General features: G+C 40.4%; 1 long non-coding RNA gene across 1 annotated transcript in view; it reads right to left on the reverse strand.

Moving 5' to 3' along the window:
* Positions 1 to 430: 430 nt before the first annotated feature.
* The window catches only part of LOC106727541, an 8,885-nt gene continuing 1,775 nt past the window's right edge, over positions 431 to 7,540 (reverse strand). Inside the window, exons 2-3 of the long non-coding RNA XR_001363772.1 lie at positions 1,332 to 1,338; positions 431 to 560 (exon numbers count right to left, since the gene is read on the reverse strand). This is a non-coding gene — a long non-coding RNA (uncharacterized LOC106727541). The remainder of the gene's footprint in view (positions 561 to 1,331; positions 1,339 to 7,540) is intronic.

Here is a 7,540-nt window from a genome sequence, read left to right on the forward strand (position 1 = left end):
TCAATTGCACTGTACGTGTGCGCCCGCACGTGGCATTTTGTGGAAGAGCCACACTCAAGGGGCCAAAGAGCTGCATGTGGCTTGTGAGCCGCAGTTTGCCGACCACTGGTATAGACCAATAGTGAACTCTCAAAAAAAGAAACGAAAAAAATAACATTTACATTTACCATTGCAAAAACGTTAAGATATCTAGGAATAAACTTAACCAAGGATGTAAAAAAAAACAAAAAACAACTGTACTTGAAAACTACAGGACGTTGAAAAAAGAGACAGAGGAATATATAACCAAATGGGAGAATATACCATGATCATGGATTGGTAGAATCAACATCATTAAATAACCATACTACCCAAAGCGATCTATAGATTCAATGTAATCCATATTAAAATAACAACAGCCTATTTCAAAGACCTAGAACAGACACTCCAAAAATTTATATGGTATCAAAAAAAACCCGAATAGCTGGAGCAATCTTGAGAACAAAGAACAAAGTTGGAGGAATCACAATACCAGATATCAAGTTATATTACAAAGTCACTGTACTCACAACACCCTGGTACTGGCACTACAGCAGGCATATAGATCAATGGAACAGAACAGAGAACCCAGAAATGGAGCCAAACCACTATGCTCAATTAATATTTGACAAAGGAGGCAAAAGCATATATTAGAACAGAAACAGACTCTTCAATAAATGGTGTTGGGAAAATTGGACAGTTACATGCAAAAAAAAAAAAAATGAAACTAGACCACCAACTTACACCATACACAAGAATAAACTCAAAATGGATAAAAGACTTAAATGTAAGACATGAAACAATAAAAGTCCTAGAAGAAACTATAAGCACTAAAATATCAGACATCTCTCATAGCAATATGCTTATTGATCCATCTCCTAGGAAAATGGAAACTAAGAAGAAAATAAACAAATGGGACTACATGAAAATAAAAAGCCATCACATGGCAAAAGAAACCATCATCAAAATAACAAGAGACCTGGGTCTTCAAGATGGCAGCCAACAGGATGGCAGTGAAGAAGAGAGTGTCAGTGAGTGAGGGAGCAAAAGTTGAGTGTGTAAACGTGCGGGGCATGTGAGTGTGTGAGTGAGGGACAGTTAGATTCTGCAGGTCTTTTGGGGGCTGGCAGACCAGGCTCCCGTAGCCAGGCAGCCTCTGCTACTACTACAATCCCTCCAGGCATGGCCAGCTCTGCCGCAGAGGCCATGCCATCTTGAAGGGGAGAGCAGCTGTGACTGGGAGCTCAGCCTCACCTCCACACAGGGTGGCCTCAGACACCACCTGGGACACTACAGCCACACCAACCTGGGACCTGCTGCCTTGGCTGTGAACCCACGAGCACTGAGACTCCAGCCTCCCTGGCTGTGGGATCCTAAAGTTTTTCTGGGGAAAGACAAAATGGTGGCCGAGTAGGCAGATGTGTCCTGCCCCTTTTCAAGGAGCAGATAGAAGAAACAGATGAATCGAATAACATCCACCTGGAATTGGCAAATTAAACACAGCTGGGGAGACAATCTGTGGGCAGAAAGGTCAGAGGTTTCCTGGAAAATGGTACTATTGGAGATATGGGCTGGAGAGAGAGATGCCTGACTACTAGGATGAGAGGGTCAGAAGGAAACTGTGCTGCATCGAGTCGCGTCCCTTGGGAACATGCGTAACACTCAACTGTGGAAGGGGGTCCACAGGGCTTCTGGCAGCTGGGGAATCTATATCTAAGCCCACAGCCATGGGAGGTTGCACCCAGAAAGGCAGCCAGAAGTTCTGCACTGGCCATGCAGTTCCAGAGGGAGAGAAATGCACTGGCACGAGTGCTCTGCATTTATATTTTCTTTGCTTTTACTCACTAAACCCAGTACATAGGATCTTTCAATTACAAACATTCACCAAGGCTGAGGTGCAGGTGGAGGTGCAGTTTTGTGAAGGCTGGGGAGCAAGATAGGTAGAGGCAACCAGGAATCCAGCTCTGGGACATTCCGGTCCCTCCAGCCCTTAACAGCCATTTTTTTCTGAAGTGCCAGCCCCTTATGGCAGCACCCACAGGGCTACTAGTGCAGCCGCACCCAGCCTGGAACTCTGCCTGGAAACAAGGAATCTGAATACCTCCAGGGAGCCCTTGCAGACTAGGTTGAGGGGCCATTTGGTTCCAGAAACTAATATAGCAACACCCCCACCTACAGACCATGTCAAAATAGGCACTTGTGTAAATACAACTGAAAGCAGGCAGATGTACAAAGTGGGAAGATTGGTTTTGTCTGCCTGAAACCAAGGCTGTGGAGATAGACACAGAGGAGCGGTGGATCACTGGGAACTTCAACACGGTGCTGAATACCTAACAGGAAACTGAGAAGTGTCAGATAAAAGAGTAGAGACGAGTCTTAAACCAGCGCCCATGGGGCATTAAAACTCAGCTGAAGTGAACAACAGTTCACTACTTCACTTTTTTATTTTTTATCTTTTACTTAAGAAAGAAAAAGAAAAAAAATTCTTTATTTTATTTTATTCTTTAAACCTTTTATTTTTATGGAATGGTGTTCTTCATTCTATTTTTATTTTTTTATCATTATTTTACTTTATCTAATTTTTTCTTTTTTGCCAACCTTTTCTTTCTCACTTCTCCCATTTTCATCCTGTTTCTCTTCTCCTGTTCCTGCTTTAGTTTTTCTCTCTCCTTTCTTTTTACCCCTTGTTATAAATTGATCTTCTTCATCTGCTTTATTGACGCATTACTATTATAGTAGAATCTGTTGGCTTACTCATATATCTAATTTCTTCACCCCTGCTCCAAGTCCATGCACCCTTCTCTTTTCTCTTTCTTCGCTAGCCAATTTTTATGCTATTGCTTTTCTTTCCTCTCTTGCTCTCTTCTTCTCTTAATTGCTTACCTAGTTTCACTCACCAAACTCAAGCCTATTTGTTCTCTACTCTATTCTCCTTTTCCAAAAATAGATGAATATATAGATAGATAGATTAAAGGGAAATGTTTTTGTCTTTTATATATATACACTTTTCTTCTTATCCACTCATTCTCTTTCATCCTCCTCTATATATTCATTCAATTCATTTACCTTACTTTCTAGAAATACTCTCTGCCTCTTCAGAATCAGTTCCCCCTCTTTTTTTCTGGGTGTTTGTTGTTTGTACTTTTGGTTTATTTCTTTGTTTTGTGGAGTCTTCTCCCCATATATGTATATTTTCCTTTATTTTTCTTCATTTTCTTTCCTCTTTTCAATATCATTTTTGGACTCTTTTCTCTCCCATAGTTCTCTTTTCTCTGGTCATTTCTTGTTGAGTTGTATTTTGTGTCTTTATATTAACATGGTAGAGAGTGGGCCAATAACCAGACACCTGAGAAGTGCAAAAATTGGGAGACAATGAAACAACATCCATACAAGAAAGGAAGTAAACGAAATAGAGGCAAGCAATTTGTCAGAGAAAGAATTCAGAGCAATGGTCATAAGGATGCTGAAAAGGATGGAAGACAAATTCAACAACATGTGTAAGGATCAAGAGGAAATGAAGAAGAACCAGGAGTAAATGAAGAATGACATAATTGCAATAAGAAACACAATGGAAAGTATCAACAGTAGACTAGAAGAAGCTGAGGACCACATCAGCAATGTAGAAGACAAGGTAGGAAAAAATACCCAAGCAGAATAGCAACTGGAAAAAACAACAACACACACTTAAAAAGCAGGAGTAGAGAATAAGTGAGCTTTGCACAACATGCAACAAAACAACATCCACATAATATGGGTGACAGAAGGACAGGAAACTTAGCAAGGAATAGAAAACCTGTATGAAGAAATAATAACAGAAACCTCCACTGATAGTGGGGAAAAAACTCACACAAGTTTAAGAAGCACACAGAGTTCCAAACAAGATGAACCCAAAAAGACTGACACCAAGACACATCATAATTAAATTGGCAAACACCAACGACAAAGTAAGAATCTTAAAGGCTGCCAGAGAGAGACAGAAGGTTACCTATAAAGGATCTCCAATCAGACTATCAACTGATTTCTCAACAGAAACACATCAGGCCATAAGGGAATTGAATTAAATATACAAAGTGATGCAAAGCAAGGGACTGAATCCAAGAATACTATACCTAGCAACACTATCATTCAAAATTGAAGGAGAAATAAGGAGTTTCACAGACAAAAAAAGGGCTAAGGGAGTTTATTACAACCAAACAACCGATGCAAGAAAAGCTAAAGGGACTACTGTAAAAAAATGAAATAGAAAGGGAAGAAGGAACACAAGTATAAAGGGTAAAAATTGTGACAATTATCTAGCAATAATAACCTTAAATGTAAATGGATTAAATGCTTCCCCAAAAGAATAAGGTAGCTGAATGGATAAGAAAACATGACCCATATATCAGCTGTCTTCAAGAGACCCACCTCAGAACAAAGGACTCACACAGACTGATAGTGAAGGGATGGAAATTTTTTCAGGTTAATGGAAATGAAAAAAAAAAAGCTGGGATAACAATATGTATAACTGACAAAATAGACCTCAAAGTGAAGGACATAACAAGAGAAAAGGAAGGTTACTTCATAATAATAAAGGGAGCAATGCAAAAAGAGGATATAACTCTGGTAAACATATATACACCCAATAAAGGAGCACCCAAATACATACTAGTAAAAATATTTCTGGGTTATATCAAGAGAGAGATTGACAGCAATACAGTCATGGTATGGGACTTTAATACCACATTGAAACCACTGGATAAATCCTCTAAACAAAAAATCAGCAAAGAAACCTCAATCCAAAATGACTCACTAGATCAGATGGAATTAATTGACAGCTTCAGAACATTTAACCCCAAAGCTACAGAATATACATTCTTCTCAAATGCACATGGGACCTTTTCAAAGATAGACCACATATTGGGACACAGGCAAAGTCTCTTCAAATTCAAGAGGATAGAAATCATATCAAGCATCTTCTCAGATCACAATGGCATAAAATTAGAAATCAACTATAATAAAACAATTTAAAAATATCAAAAAATTGGAGGTTAAATAGAATGCTATTAAACAATGATTGGGTTACCAAAGAGATCAGAGAAGAAATGAAAAACATCCAGGAAACAAATGGCAATGAAAACAAAACAATCCATAATCTATGGGACAGAATGATAGCAGTCCTGAGAGGGAAGTTCATAGTTCTACAGGCCTACCTCAAAACAAACAAGCAAACAAACAAACAAAAATAACAAAAATGGTAATAAATTATATAACCCTACAACTTAAAGAATTGGAAAGAGAGCAAAAAGAAAATCCTAGAGTAAGCAAAAGGAAGGAAATAACAAATATCAGAGTGGAAATAAATGAGATAGACACCAGAAAGAAACACAACACAATACAAAAGATCAATAAAACCGGAGGAACCAAGATGGCAGCATAGGTACACACCTGTACTTGCTGCCTCACACAACCACATCAAAACTACAACTAAAAGACAAAATAGATATCCTCCAGAATCACAGCAAGGCTGTCTAAGTGGAAGTTCTACAACTAGAAGGAAAGAGAAAAGCACATTTGAGACTGGTAGGAGGTGCAGAGCTGCGTAAGTGCAGAGGTATGGAGGTGCGCATGAAACAGGCTGGCAACTGGGTGCGCTGTTCTCTTTTTCAATCTGGAGGGAGATACAAGCTACCGATTGCTCTGAACTCCAGGTCCAGGCAAAATGCTGGGGACCCAGATTCATACAGGGAGAAACTGGACTGTCTGGCATCAGGCAAGAACACAAGGGCGGCTTTCTCTCAGAGGTGCTTGCAACAAATCATTGTTCTTGCATGTGGCATGGAACGCGGAGCTGTAGGTGCCTCGGGGACCTCTCTGATGCAGTGCTAACTGGCAGCCGCTGCTGCTTGCTCCACACTAGTGATTCCCTGAGACCCCGCCCCACCTAATTTTGAACCCCAACCAAGCTGTGCACAGCGGCTGTTGCAGATGAATGGCCTGTGCTCTCACTGCCTAAAACCTAATAAACTGCAGCTGGGTCAGAGAGTCCCAGAGCTTCCAAAAAAGGCCTAAGGCTTGACAACAGCCTGTATTGCTACACAGCTGAGCCTCGTCTGGGCACCTCCAAACCCCAAATAAAGAGGAGGAATCTGCAGATGTCTCTGTAGCTTCTGCTGGGTGGCCTCAGCCAGTGGCTGACTTTGCACCTCCTTGGAGACCCAAGAGCCAGTGTACCCAGTGGTCAGAGTGGGACCATCCAGATTACAACTCCTCAGATCCATAAGGGACACACTCAGGGGGCAGACTCTTGTAGACACTGGTCCTCACAGCCAATTGGCCTGGTGGTCAATTCCCCTCAGTGATACCAAGAGCAATCAAGGCTTAACTACAACAAGACGACTCACACAGCCCACAAAGGGGTGCACCAAGAGTGTCTACCTCAGGTAATTAGAGAGGCTGAGCCACTGGGCCCTATAGGACACCTAACACACAAAGCCACTCTATCAACACAAGGAATAAGCCAAAATGCAGAGACAAAAACATGTCACAAATGAAAGAAATTGAGGAAAGCAAGCTACTGGATATAGAGTTCAAAACCACGGTTATAAGGTTACTCAAGAATCCTTTGAGAAATTTAGTGAAACCCTCAAGGATATGAAAAGGACCAATTAGAAATTAAGCATACACTAACTGAAATAAAGAATAATATACAGAGATCCAACAGCAGACTAGAGGATCCCAAGAATCAAGTCAAAGATTTGAAATATGAAGAAGCAAAAGACACCCAACTGGAAAAGCAAAAGGAAAAAATAATCCAAAAATATGAAGATAGTGTAAGGAGCCTCTGGGACAACTTCAAGCGTACCAACATCAGAATTATAGGGGTACCAGAAGAAGAGAGAGGGCAAGATATTGAAAACCTATTTGAAGAAATAATGACAGAAAACTTCCCCTACCTGGTGAAAGAAATAGACTTCCAAGTCCAGGAAGCGCAGAGAACCCCAAACAAAAGGAATCCAAAGAGGACCACACCAAGACACATCATAATTAAAATGCCAAGAGCAAAAGACAAAGAGAGAATCTTAAAAGCAGCAAGAGAAAAAAAGTCAGTTACCTACAAAGGAGTACCCATATGACTGTGAGCTGATTTCTCAACAGAAACTTTGCAGGCCAGAAGGGAATGGCAAGAAATATTCAAAGTGCTGAATACCAAGAACCTACAACCAAGAATACTTTATCCAGCAAAGCTATCATTCAGAATTGAAGGTCAGATAAAGAGCTTCACAGATAAGGAAAAGCTAAAGGAGTTCATCACCACCAAACCAGTATTATATGAAATGCTGAAAGGTATCCTTTAAGAAGAGGAAGAAGAAGAAAAAGGTAAAGATACAAATTATGAACAACAAATACACATCTATCAACAAGTGAATCTAAAAATCAAGTGAATAAATAATCTGATGAACAGAATAAACCGGTGAATATAATAGAATCAGGGCATAGAAAGGGAGTGGACTGACTATTCTCGGGGGGGAAAGGGGTGTGGGGG

Source organism: Myotis brandtii, unplaced genomic scaffold (assembly GCF_000412655.1).
Source record: "Myotis brandtii unplaced genomic scaffold, ASM41265v1 scaffold445, whole genome shotgun sequence".
Taxonomy (NCBI): domain Eukaryota; kingdom Metazoa; phylum Chordata; class Mammalia; order Chiroptera; family Vespertilionidae; genus Myotis; species Myotis brandtii.